A 14,851-nucleotide genomic window follows, 5' to 3' on the forward strand; every position below is an offset into this window, starting at 1 on the left:
TGGCTGGGTCACGTAGAGCGCATGGAAACCAATGCTCCGGCCCGGAAAGTCTTCGAATCCGCACCCACAGGTCAGCGCAGTAGAGGAAGACCGCGGATCAGGTGGAGCGCACAAGTGGAAGGTGACCTCACCCAAGTTTGTTGGGTGAGGCCCTAGTTCACACAGGACTGTAGCGCCACCTTAAGTAAGTAAGTAATATATTTAGAACCCGTGCCCAAATCCTGAATTTAACTCTATGACGCATCGAACTGATCTCTCACAAATCTGTAGCCTATTAACAAAGGAGAACCAGCAGACATCAACCAGGAGCTTCGAAGGCTTAATTTTCAACCGAGCTTTCTACCCCCAACTCGGCTCTATGAAATCCTTATTGGAGATCTCGGATCAACCGCTTATAAATAAAAAAACTCACAGTAACTCACACTGATAACTTCCCATCCAGACTGTCGATTTGTTTTGTTTAAAACTTTAATATGCTCTTAATTACACCAATATAGTTTTCTATAGCTCTACAACCATTTATTGCAATTGAAGTTTCAAACAGAGTTTCTAAATTCTTTATAAATTTTTTATTATTAAATGTTAACTTCCTTGCATATAAAGAGTATATTGTTATGAAATGTCGTTCGACAGACGGCAGAATCGCCATGTTCCAATTTTTAAAGAAAAACATTTTTAATAACTTATATTTTTTTAAATAAATAACCTATCCATCATATGATCCTACTAGCCTTTTGGTGCACCTTACACTTATCACCCTGTATATACAGGTCTGAATTAGTTACTACATAGCTTTTTTATTCTTCTGCTGAATTTTATAAAATAAATCTACTTGATAAATAATTTTTCTATTAAAAACAATAACTTTGCGTAAATGTGTTTTGCTTTACTTTTTAACGGAAGTTATTTGTAATCGATCTAATTTCAAGAATAGGAAATTTTGACGAGAGTCCTTTCAAGGACATCATTTTTAGAGAAATACGAACAATTGTTCATACTCTAACGTTTGGGATGCCTATTTTCTCAAGAACAAGCAGAGAAATTGGCTATTAATTATTATGTTTTACATATGTCCTACAAATTACAATCTCAACGTTTACATAAATACTTACTTTTTTCTTTTCCTTGCACCAATTTAAAAAAAAAAAGATGATGGAATGAAACCCACTCTGATAACTTGTTTTGCTTAAAACTTTAACAAAACGTTCATAACAATATTTCACAAAAAATATTGTTAAGAACATTTGAATAATTTGTTCTTTTAATACTTCAGTCAAAAACAATTTCTTATCAGAGTTTGTTGTTTTTGTAAGTTTTTGTGTTTTGATAAACAAATTGTCAGTTGAATTTTTCTTTTTTTTTAACTAAAAACTACCAACAATATTGTGAATATGATTAAATAGTTTAATTTCAAAATCATTTTTTTTGAAACATGCTTTTTAGTAAAAAACAACTTTTACCAATTTAAGTAGCATGACTTGAAATTTTTTATTTCTTATTTAAAAAAATGGAGAGATTGGATTTTTCTAAATATATCACAGAATGAAATCATCAATTTGCGTACTATTTTTATATAAATTTTACTAAATATCAAAAACTATAATTTGTATAAAATGAAATTAGTTTGAAGCCAATATCGTACAATTTTATATTTGAGTCAATAATCATTTTTTACCAACTTTTAGTAATGTTTAGTTTAGATTTTTATTTTCTGTAAAAAATACTGTCAATTATTTTTTATCAAAATACCTTATTTCAAAATCATTACTCTTAGTTTTTGGAGAAAAAAATTTGACTATAATATTTGTCAGTTTTTTTTTTTTTTTTTATTTATAAAAAAGCTATAATTCATTTTTCTTTTTAAAATTATATCAGTTTGGTGTCACGTCACAATTTGTAATATAAAGCTTAATTCAAGTCGCTAGCGTTATTAGTTCGTGAGATATTTTGGGTTAACTAAAATAATCACTTTTTTAGATTGCTATAGTAAGAAAACACTCACTCAACGTACATACGGAAACACACACACACTTACATATATTTCCCAAAAAATCTTTCATTTAGATTCTAGTAAAACGTCAAGAAATGACAACGTTTTTAATTCGACAAATCAGGCCGATTGCAATACCCGTGTTTTGTTGGAAAATCTATATGAATAGTATAGTAGGATTTTACACGAACAACAAAAACAATATCTGTAGTATGAATACTACCGATAAAAGTTAAAGTAGAATCTTGCTATAGATGGGTTTTTGACATTTATACGAGTCTCGAATGGATCTTACGTGATGTCGTTTTCAAATGTTGGTACGATTGATATTGCGTTTTTATCTCGATGGCTGTGTTCGTTGAGTAGTTGTGCATTTGGAATTATGTATGTGTTTTCTATTGGGGAAAAAAATCAATCTATTACTGTTGATATTATTTAGTTTTGTTTGTAAAAATGGACTAACTGATCTTATTGTGCAAGAGAAAACAAAAGAAAAGATAATTAAGTTTTGCTATGTTTCCACCAAAGGTTTATCTCAGTTTAGATTAAATAAATCTTTTTGGTGTTCCCATCGCATAAGAAGATTTAAAAATGATTAATCTCGACAGCATTTTCTAAAAAGCAAATAGTGTTTCTAATGAAATGCAAGGGAGATAGTTTGATTGGTGTTAAACAATGAAGAACTGAATATCAATTTTTTGTTTTAAATTTGATTAAAACAAAACTATATTTTTGTATACAAACATGTAAATAAACAGACCATGTAAAACCAACTCCTCCACTCTGGTTTTTCTTCACAAATTTTGACTTGACTTTAATCCACGACCGGAATTGAGTCGAATCAAGCTCATTTCATCTCGGTTCAGGTATATAAAGAATTGAGGCGAGCTTCAAGTTCTTCTCAACACCACAATGTTAATGTAATACTCTACGAAGCAATTGTTAAATGAACTTTTTTTATAGAATCTCAATTTCCAGATGAATTATTACCATTTCTTTTTGAAAATCGTCAATTTTATTAGTTTTAGTTAGTTTTGTTTTTGCTGAAGTTAATTTTAACTTTTGATTTCACAAAACTTTCTTTTATTTGTGTTTTTTTTTTTATTTTTATTCCGACAGGTCTTCTTTCAGTTTTAACAATTTTTAAATACAAAAATCTGGCTACTGCCGATGTTTTTCTTGGGAATGTTCTAATATACTATTTAAAAAATGCCAAAAAACACGGGTAATAACTTCATATATAAAATATATTGATCGAATTAAGTTATCTAAATTTCAGTTGGAAATATAGTTTAACAACCAAAACTTATAAAAAAATCAAAGAGATTATCAGCGACAAAAGAAAACAAGTATCAAAAGATAAAAAGTTGTTTTTAAGATAGAAGAGAATATATAGTTAAGTTTTAATCAAAAATGTGGATTAAAAAGGATGTTATGAGATGACAAAATTTTTAAGGACATATTGTTTAATAATTAGTACATTCATACAAATTAATAAGTAGTGCGAAAAAATCAATGAAGTTAGTACGAAGTTTGTGTAACATACAGAATATCAGCTACAAATTTGAGGCAATCCAGATCCAATACAACCGGTATACTAGTCTTAAAATGTACCAATTTTTTGTTTTTACTTAAAGTCCAAATGCTATGATGCCTTATCTTGGTTCTACTCGTGTTTGGTTTTACGACTTCATTCATAAGGTCAAACTTCAGAACTGTACTTAATATTCCACAAATCCATTGGAACTGTTAAATTTACGCACTCCAGCATTATTTATTCAAAATTAAACATCGCGCAAAAAAATAAAAAAACGTTGATGCAAATATCCTCATTTTAATTAAAGTAAAATAAAACAATGAAAACTAAAATATACCATGTAAATATGTGACATCTCATAGCATCGCCTTCGTAATCGGCATACACAATACTACATCTCCATCAATCACTGCAAGCCTCACAGTCACAGCTCGTACAAAAAAGAAAAGCAATGGAAAGACGTTCCCAAATTCAAACTATTTTTACAGAGATCTCGTGTAGTTGTCGTATCGTAATGTGACTGTCATTTTATAAAAGAAGGCGCACGCTTAAAAAATCTTTCTCGAAATAGAGCGAGCGGGACCACAACAGCAAAAAGATTTAATCAATAAAAATAGATATATGTATGTACCTAACCTACACGGTAGTTCCTCAGTATATTTTTAATTTCTCACAGAAGAAATGTCTGTTCGATGCTCGGACGCACGACGACGCGACAACGAAGCCGACGGATGCTGTGTCTTGTATCTTGTATCTCTCGGTTTAATCTCTTTACATGTTGCGCATTTAAGAAAAAGAATTTAAAAAATGATCCTGCGCGCTCATCATTGGCGTATGGAAGATTTGTCTCAAGTGCTATATGCGATCACTACTGATTGAAGAAAACCGAGACCAAGACAAAACCAAGACCAACAATTTTAGTTCTACTTTTGTGTCGGGGGACTACTCTTCAAATTGTATATTTGTCCTAAACATTTATCCAAAGCAAAAATCCAAATAATTACCAGCTTTGATAAAACTCGGTGTTGTGCTCATTTCACGTTTATGTTTAATTATTTAATTATAAACGTTGATCCGTTTTTGGAATACCGATCATCTCTCTGAGTAAATTGGTTTTTATAATTTTAAATACAATTTTTAAATTTTGTATCTCCGGAACGTTTTGAATATTTTGTCCGATATTTGTGTAATACGGGGTAATGCATTGTGTAAAAAATAATTTGTAAATATTTTATGGATACCTTTCCTGACGATTTATTTATTGAATATTAAGCAATAAGGAATTGCAATTTTTTTGTTGGAAAATAAACCTTAGCCTAACTAATGCTAAACGAAGTGAAAGAGATGTACGAATTGGAAAAAGAAAATAATTGTTGTCAGATCTAGCCCGCGTCGTAGATAATTTAAATAGACTTTCTTCAACATCATACTAATATAAACAGAAAAGTTCAATGAAAAAGTGTCATAACATGTAGTATTTTATTATTAAAATTATCTTTTTAGTTTGATACACTACAAATACATATATATGTGTTCATGGCATAAAAGTTTATGCAGGAAATTATACAAATCAATTTTGGTGAATATCTAATATTTTATTTTCGATGCAAGAATGTTTACTTTTTTTTTAAGTGCACACTAAGTTTTTAAGAAGCCTTGTTTCTGATGGAACTCTCCTAATATTTATGCAAATAATGAAATTGCCAGTAACTACTAACACATTGAAATGCATAAATTTAATATTAAATTAAACTTCAAATGGAAATAACATCTAAATCTTACCTATTAGGCAATAATATATTAAATGCTTTCATTTTCTAACAAATGCAATAGAAACATATATTCTAGACTATTTTAATGTGCACAAAGTCGAAAAGTATTATAGCAGTTTTCTTTTTGCTGATTCTGAGATAAAATATTTATTTAAACAATATTTCAAAAGCAAGCACTAAAAATTTAAAGCAGTTCTCATTTTCCTTACACTCCATTTTTGTATTGATCTCTTTCAAAAGCATATTTAATTTATTTTTTGAAATTGCTTTAACGACGTATGCTTGGGGTCATTATCTTGTTCGAATATAAATTTTTTTTTGAGCTCTTGACAGAAAATTCTCCTTGAGTATTTTATTATAAGTTCTCATATTTATCCATGATATACTCAATGAAAACTAAGTTTCCAATGCCGGTAGCTGCCATACTTCCCTCCACCATTACATTGCCGCCACCATGCTCCACAGCGGGTTTAAAAATTTTCTTATTCAGAGCAGTATTTGTTTTTTTCTAAACCATTGGACGACCATTTGAGCCAAAGATGTTAAATTTACTTTAGTCCGTAAATAGAACTTGATCCCAAAACGAATTATCCTTTCCTATATTTTCCAGTTTTAGTCCATTCTAGCTTTCTTACTTACTTTTTGTATAAACGGCTTCTTCCGAATTACACGACATCGAAATCCATTTCTAGTCAACAAATTTCTTATTTCCTGCGAACAAACGTGAATTGTATTTGCTGATTTCAATTTACCGATAATAACAGGAGCACTTTGTTTAGGTTCTTTAACGATACTTCTTACCAATCGATTCTCAGTACGGCGATCAATCTTCCCTGGACTTCCAGATCTTGGTTTATTGGATACAATACAAGGGTCAATCCGTAAAACGATTATCGTCAGACGATATCGTTTCGACGATAGTCTCACTTCACGTAAGACGATAATCCTCAAAGTGATATCGTCAAAACGATAGCGTATGCTCTATAGCTAATCAGGTATCGTCTGCTATTAATTTCTATTGATAACTAAGCTAATTGAGTAAAAATGTTAAGTTATTCTTACTAAACGAATATAAAAAATCAAAAAAATATAATTAGTATCTACAAAGAAAATTAATAGATGAATCAGACCCTCTATCTCTTCTAACCCATATGTATTTTTTGTATATACAAAACATAAGTATAGAAATAAGGGATCTTTCTTCTTTCTATGTTTGACATGCAACGGTTTTTGTATCGCTCTTGCACAGAGCACTAATCCAAAATAGTTTCGGGAACAACAAATATTTTGGAAGCCAAGTATTGTCCCCCTGTGCATAAAATGGAGTCTCATCTTGGTACCCTTGGACAGAATGCTCATCCGTACATTTTATTAACATTTGCAGCCGATTTTGTGTTACTGACCTATGGATACTCAAAATTATAATTATATTAATTAATTCACAATATCAGATATACAAACAATTTCTTTTTGAAATTATAGGTTCATCGTCGACAGCAGCAAATAAAAGCACAAAAAGTTACATTAACAATTATATTAACATCACAAAACAGTTGGAATGTTTATTAACAAGATATATTTTGCGAATTTTCAAAATTTCCCACAGGTAAAAAAAATTTAATAACATTTTCAAGTTATCGAACAAGGATTATTTGTCGTTGAGTCAATTTTGACATTTCAGTTATAGTATAAGAGTATTTGAAATATACTGAACGATCTTATACTGAAAACGATTGACGAGACGATAGTGATAAAGTTACATGAAGCAAATTATTGACGATATCGCTAATGATAATCGTTTTGACGATTATCGTTTTGGAAATCATGGAATGATTCCCCAGAAAACAAACTAGCATTTTAAAGCAAGAAAAATTTATGTACATTATGTACATTTAATTAATTAGAAAAGTTTTAATATTCAATTCGAAATATTTTTCTTTCATCAGTCCCTTTTTTGGCCGTCTATTTGGTTTCTTTTTATCATTTAATGTCCATTTGTAACTAGTTTTGTCCATCTTTAGTTTTCGATTCTTAATATGTGGTTCTTTTTCTTATTTCCTAGGTGCTAATCCTTTGTATTTGTCGTATATTTAAAAGTTTTCGTTCTATTTAAGTTTGGCATTTCTTTAATTTATTATGTAGATTCGACTTTAGTTTAAGGTTTAAGGTTGACAGTAAAAAGGTTAGAGTTCAGTATTTGTTTTAAGCTCCAAAACTGTTTCCATGCTATATCGATTCGACTATTTTTTTTTTCGTCTTGTTTTTTAAAAGGTTTAATTTGTCCTAGGTACACGTAATCCTCAACGTAGTCTATTTGCCAATAAGATGTCCGCTTTTGTATGATTAGTCATTACTTTTGTTTTAGTCAAGTTTAAACATAGTCTATCCTGTCTTCAAGACAACGAGAGTTGATTCAACATTGTTCTTTTCCTATTTTTTCCGTATTTACTTTAGTGGTATTTTTCTTATACATGTTTCTGAACATCCTGATAAGGGTAGGGCAAATGTTTTGATTCTTTAGAGTGTTTCCATATGCCACTGTGTTCCAGGCAAAGCGTTTTTTGGAATTCGTTTTGTTTTTTAATTAGGTGGTTGATTGTCTGAAGGTGATCAATAGTTGAGAAGCTTTCTCTGAATATTTCTTGCTCTCGTGGTTGATTGTTATGCACTGCTTGTTTGTTTGTTGCATATATTGTCTTCGAGAAAAGTTTGTAGGTTGTCGATACAAGGCTTATAGGTCTGTAATTATTCATTTCATCTTTATTTATAAATTTTAAAATTCGCCAATGTTAAGGTATCGGTATGGGTCGCGGTCCAGCATCTTTTTTCATTTTATTTTAAATGCCTTTGAAAACCGTAATGCAAAGTTTCGGTTTTTGTTGATTTTGCACTTTTTATTTTTAAACTATTAAATTATTGTAATGTTATGAAAATTTCCCAGAGTAAAGACATTTTTGACATTTCGATATACTCGTACTAGCTTTACGGTTAAAGGAAATTAAATGATTGTCACTCTGTATGCATTCATCAATATCTATACGTGAAGTTGCCTCGATAAGATTTTATTGAATTTATATGAATTTCTTGCATTTCGACTCACATACAAACAAAAAATAAAAAAAATTCTTATAACAACAAAGGACATAATCTATAAACTAATTTCCTTGAGATATGTGTGGAATAAATGTCTGCTGTGCATTATAAGCACTTGCCTATGTATAATTGTTGTTTGTTTTAGCTTTAAGTTACTAACTTACTTAAGGCGCTACAATCCCAGTGAACCTGGCTCTCAACCAACATGCGTCTCCAGCCATCTCGATCCCTAAGTACCTGTCTCCAGTTTCGCACGCAGTTGGTTAAGGTTTTCTATCACTTGCATGCGCTGTGTAACGTTCTTCCGCTACTGCGCCGTCCCTCGGGATGGGAATCGAAGACCTTCCGGGCTTGAGCGTTGATTCGCTCTACATTACCCATTCATCTAAGTCGTTGGAATTTTACTATTTTAACCAGGTCAGTTTCTTTGTATAGCCCGTACTGTTTGTCGTTGTATCTTCTTCTCCACTCTCAATCTATGCAGACGCGACCAAACAATCACCAGACCTCAGCGCCATAAATGAGAACTGAGATAATGAGCATGAGATGACTTTACTACTCAATTGCCTTCTAAGTCCAAAGAAGCAGCTATTTGCAAGAGTTATTCTAAGTCGTTGTCTGAATTTATAGCGGTGCCTAGGTAGACAAAGTCCAAAACTACCTCAAGGTTATAGCTGCCCCCCTTGGTGACGTTTTGCCCAAGACGTCATCGTTCAATGTCCTTTTTTGATGACAGCACATATTTGGTCTTGCCCTCATTGACCACTAAACCCTTCTTCTTCGCTTCCGTCGCAATGCTCAAAAACGCTCGACTGACATCACGCTTTGATCTTCCAATTATATCAATATCATCGACATATCCGTGTAATTGTGGATGAACCTTTAAAAGATTGTGCCTCAAGTGTTGAAGGTTGAGTTTTATACAATTCTTTTCAGAACGATGTAAAAGAAGTCGCATGACTGTGCATAGCCTTGTCTAAAACCTTTTTTGACATCAAAGGCATCGGTGAGATCTTTTCCGACCTTGATAATTATAGCAGCGTGCATTCTCCATCGCAATTCTGCACAAACGAATAAGTTTGACAGCGATGTCAAAACTAGACATTGCTCTGCAAAGTTCTGTAGATGCTGGCTTCAAAATCGATAAAGAGATGGTGGGTATCGATTTGAAGTTTCTGGGCATTAATATAACTTTAAATTTGTACTTCGTTATTTATTTTCTGACTAAATCTCATTTGGTAACGAGATCATTCCCAAACATCTTTTTTTTTTATTTAAAATTACAATGAATAATTATCATAATTTTTTTTAACTTATTAAAGAAATACCTTAAATGTTTTTTCTTGGAAATGAACAGTATTTCTATCAACTAAATAAGGCCTTATTCGATACTTAAATCGCATGGCCTTTAAGTACATCGAATATACAAATACATTTTTACCTACGCATGTTAACCCATTTTTAAATTATTTTCCTCTTTGAATGCCAGCTTTTAAATTTATCCAACTGAACGTTTTTATTAAATTCACCTCAGAATCTAACTGAATTACCACCAAAAACGGAAAGCCAGATACATTCAGCTATCTCCGTAAAAACAAAATTAAATACATATTTCCTTTCAATCTACAATATTCATCTGTACATCTGGCATCAACTAACTAGAGACGCACCCTTGCCCAAAATACACCCTTTTAACTTCTTCCTATTCCGATTCCTATACCTGCCTCAATGTGATTCCTCGCTAAAATATTAAACTTCGGAGATTCTTTCTCCCAAAAGAACTTGGACTTGAAAGTCACATTTGATATTTCTTCGCTGAAGAAGGAAAGCTTCTTTCATCGGAGGCTGCGCTCCCATTTACTCTCTCTTAATCTCTCGCAATCACAAATCACAACCTCACATCCCACAATTCCAAATTTCACCTCGTGTGAAATTTTATGGAGACGCAAACTTAAATGAGAGAACTCCATCCACCCCACAGGACTTGATTTCATCTTCGCCATTGCCATCGTCAATTCGCCATATGTAGCTACATATTATTAAACCAGTGTTTTTTCCTCTCCCTATTTTTTAAGCTCGAGCAGTTTTTTCTGAAGAAAATCGAACCACATTTTCTATCGGATAATATTTTCAAAACCTCATAAATTGTGAAAAAACTATTAGAAACTTGAAGTAAGTTCGTCATAGTTATGAAATTTAGTTAAAATTAACACATTTTTCGGGTGAAAATTTCAAAATAAAAAAACGTAATTTTGTCCCAAGGAATGGATCCATTTTAAGGATTTTTCTATTCATTCTTTGTCCTGCTCTCCATGTATTGGTGTCCTTTTCGGGTGATGCTGTACTCTGCTACTAGATATGTTGATGGGGTTGCCGTTTTTGGGTGGCTAGCATTAGCATCAAATACCCAGCTTTAAGTTTGTCTCTGTATACGTACGTATGTATATTTGCAAAAATGTCAGTGTTATATCTACTTCATTGTATGTTATCCTATCCTGTTGACGCAGTAGCATCCTGTAATAAAATAATATCCCCAACAACAACAACAACAACGTTATACAAATGTGTAAAAGAAATTTTGTTAAATGTGAAAATGTACGACGCCCAGAAAATATGAATCTAAAATAATAAAACAAAAAATATAGTTGGTTTTCGAAAAAGATGTGACGGTAAATTCATTCAAAATGTACATAATCGTACCTATATTGTGATGTGAATATATTTTTTGGAATTCATTTAAAAAATGTGTGTGTGTTTTTTAACTGTTCGGTTAATCGGTATCGGTATAATATAATATTACGAAAGAAAATTCATCCATGTGTCTCGCCTTGCCTTGCCTCGCCTCTCGCCTCAGTCTCAATTGAAGAAAAGTAATTTTCAATCTTTTTAAGGTACCCGTATGGTCAAAAGATTCTTTGAATTAATAAAAGACACTTGAATAAAAATGTCCTTGTGCCAACGGAAACACATTAAATTCATATCCAAAAGTTATTAATTTATGGTCTATCTCTTTAGTTTGTATATTTGTGTGTGGAAAAGCATCATAGCTGAATTATTTGATGAACCCTTGAACACCTTAAAAAATTTACAAAATGATTTTGGGACTTAATTCTTCATCTGTCCTGAATGTTTGCATTTCTTCCTAATTTCAACTTGCATTTGTTAGCAAAATGTGTGGTTGTATCTATTTGTAGTACCTACCTATGTAGTATGTAGTAGATTTGTAAAAAAAAAGAAAGAATCGTGTAATTAATTTCACGTATATTTTCTAGATGCGGCGCGGCGGTGGTAGCCTCCCCAACATTCGCTTTCCTCATCATCATGATTTTAGCTCTATATTTTGTATTCCTGTATTTGTGTTGTTGTTGTTGTTGGTGTTGTATTTGGAAGCTCTAGTATATGAGTGTAATGTTAAGAGTGTCCTTTTTTGCTGATGCTTAAGGCTATGTTTTTGGGAGGAAGCAAATTCCTCGCTCGCTTTAGCTAGGGATATGTGAAGAGTTTTGTTTGCTATGTTTTACTATTCAAAGGGTAGATGGAATGGAGGAAAATCATATCTTTTTATTTGAGGGTGGATAAAACAGAATAGAATATCTTTCTGTTCAAACTAGAAGCTATCTAGGGTGACAGGTGTATAAAAATGTATGTTATATGGACGTTGTTGGTTGTTTAACAGTGGGGTTCCTTCAAAATAAGGTTTCAGTACTGTATTAAAAAGGCAATTCATTTAGTTCCTCAAAATCCTATCTAGTAAACTTACTGGATTCTTTTAGGTATAGTCTTATAGCCAACTAAGTTGAAAAAGTAGCTTTAATTTAAGACTACGGTTTAATTTATATATTTTTCTAAATAGTCAATATACAATTTATTGGTAAACTGTTTGTTAGCTTTTATATTCGCAGAAGAAGCACATAAAATTACATCACAAGCTGATTTTGTTGAATAACTAAGGCTTAAGTAAAGAAAAAAAATTCTCATTGGTCAAGGTGGATGCATTTATAAACAATTTATTTTGTTCAAGTTAAATAATGCTAACAGGATAAAGAAAAAGAAGTACTTTTCTATGCAAAGGATGCTCATTAAATTTTTATTTTAAATACCTTCAATGTTATTTAAAATGAAAATTCAAATCACAAACAAGATTGTGAAGTAAACTACTTTAAAAACAATATAAATTGGTAAATAGCTTAAGTTGATTTGTATCGGGTGTTCCCATAGGGACTTGACAACTTTGAATTTAGTTTGTGAATGTACCCTTTCACTTATCATTGTCAATTTATTCAGTAAACACAAAATTTGTATCGTATATGCATGAGAAACTTTTGCAAATTTTACAAATTTCCCACCGAAATTCACAGTCAGTGATGGCAACTTTAAGAGCGAACTCCAATTATTATAATTCTTCTTCTTGAGTCTTCATTCTTTGTGGGATGTTGCCATGTCAGTGAGGTGAAAACGGATTGATCGAAGCGTCAGAAATATCGCTGCCCTGTGACACCTTTTATCGAGTTTATATGCGGTCTGCTTAGAGAGCAAGCACCTTGAACGTTTTAAATCTATTGTTGGCCAGATGTGTTTTGTGACCTGACACGTGGTGATGTTGTTCCACCGTGTGTTTGCCTTCTTCGTAGCGTCTTGCATTAGCAACAGTTTACTGCTGCACTGTACCGTTCCTGGCGAGTTCATCTGCCTTACAGTTACCTGAAAAGTCTCTATGGCCCGGCACCCAGCAAAGGTGAATATTAAACTGTTATGCCATCTCCATAAGAGATGATCGACAGTTATGGACTGTTATAGAGTTTGTAGAGACAGAGTCCGGAGATTTGATAGCAGCCTGACTATCGGAGAAAATACGATATCAGATGTTGATATCACGTTTGTTTAAGCCAGGACAAGACTTCTTTTATCGCCAAAAATTCCGCCTGGAGCACGCTACAATGATTGGGAAGTCGGAATGAGAGACTTAATTTCAGTCGTTCAGAGTACACACCTCCACCAACCCCTTTTATTGTTTTTGAACCATCTGTTTAAAAATGGATGCACCCATCTTCCAGGAAATCTGGAAATTTCTGTCGAATTGCTGTTGGTGTAGTCTGTATGCTTTTGGAATTGATTCTAAATACCTAAGAATTACGGATTGACGAATGCACGAACTGCGACGAAGCTTTGAGGCGAATAGAGCTTGCAGCTATTTGTTTTCTAAATATGTCAAGAGGTGTTCGGTAGAGTAAGGTGTCCAGTGCGGCAGATAGGATCGTGCGAAGCCATTTGCTAAAGCATAGGCAAGCTGAATGTTGGACTTTATTTCATTTATCTCAGTTGATAGCATTATCTAAAGCAGTCCAACATACTGCCACACCGTACATTAAAATCGGTCTGATTACCGATTTGTATAGCCAATGCGTGATTTCGAAACGATACAAATCAGTTAATCTTACCGCATTCCCAAAAATTGACCCTAGATCACACCACATTATGTTTTATTTTGCTTAAGGCTTTTGAGAAACACCCTTACAAGAACAAGCTGACTCAAGAATTGAAGCCGTACGATTTAACGCCTCTATGCTATTCTATTTTAGTCTAAGTTAAGTTATTGGTTTTATGCCAAATGACAGTGGAAGAGCTCAGGGACAACATTAAACAGGAAATAAAGGCCGATTCATCAAAAATTGAGTCCAACGAATCGACCAAACGCTGCTGCGATGGCCACATGAACGAAGTTCAGTTCAATTAATAAATGTTTTATAAAGTTTTTGATATATTTAAAATGGTTTTTATTTTATTTTCAAAAAAAAATGCTAAGTCCTTATTGGAAAATCCTTTATGTATTAAATTTTTTAACAAGTTGACGAATGGCTTGAAGGTAGTAACTGTTCTTAAAATTAAATTAAGAAAATCGTAAAATTAATCATTGCAATTTGTATTTATGAAATTATTATCACATCTTTCTTTGTTTCGGTATATTAACTTAACTTGACTCAGCAACATGAATTTGTATTGGCTTAGACAATAACTAGCATTTTTACTAAGAAACTTGAAAGGCAATAGGTCCACTGGTGATCAAATCGTTTTTCTTACTGAACAATAAAACAAATCATAACATTGTTTTAGAGAAAGTAATATTATAGCACTTGATATTTCAAAGGCATTTCAAAGAGTTTGGCATCAAGCTCTCTTAACGATTGATGAATCTCTTCTTTGTTGGGTTACAAATTACCTTTCGACGTTTAATTCAAATAGTATTTAGGTTCAAATCTGATATCCACAAAAAAAATGTTGGCGTGACTCAGGGCTCAATTTTGTCAACGACCCTCTTCCTCATTTTTATAAATTATCTTTTGGCTCAAAAACTTCTTACTTTTTTAATGGTTTCACTGATGACAATACCTTCAGCTTTTCATATTTGGTTTTAGATTCTCATCCTAGTTCTTCGGATATGGGCTACCATCGGCAGCGTAT

At 32.3% G+C, this 14,851-nt stretch overlaps 1 protein-coding gene across 1 annotated transcript in view; it reads left to right on the plus strand.

Moving 5' to 3' along the window:
* Nucleotides 1-4,289: 4,289 nt before the first annotated feature.
* Nucleotides 4,290-14,851, plus strand: part of LOC129949396 (tyrosine-protein kinase receptor) — a 32,671-nt gene continuing 22,109 nt past the window's right edge. Inside the window, exon 1 of the mRNA XM_056060831.1 lies at nucleotides 4,290-5,106. The gene's annotated coding sequence lies outside the window, so the exon portion shown is untranslated. The remainder of the gene's footprint in view (nucleotides 5,107-14,851) is intronic.

This window comes from Eupeodes corollae, chromosome 3 (assembly GCF_945859685.1).
Source record: "Eupeodes corollae chromosome 3, idEupCoro1.1, whole genome shotgun sequence".
Lineage (NCBI taxonomy): Eukaryota > Metazoa > Arthropoda > Insecta > Diptera > Syrphidae > Eupeodes > Eupeodes corollae.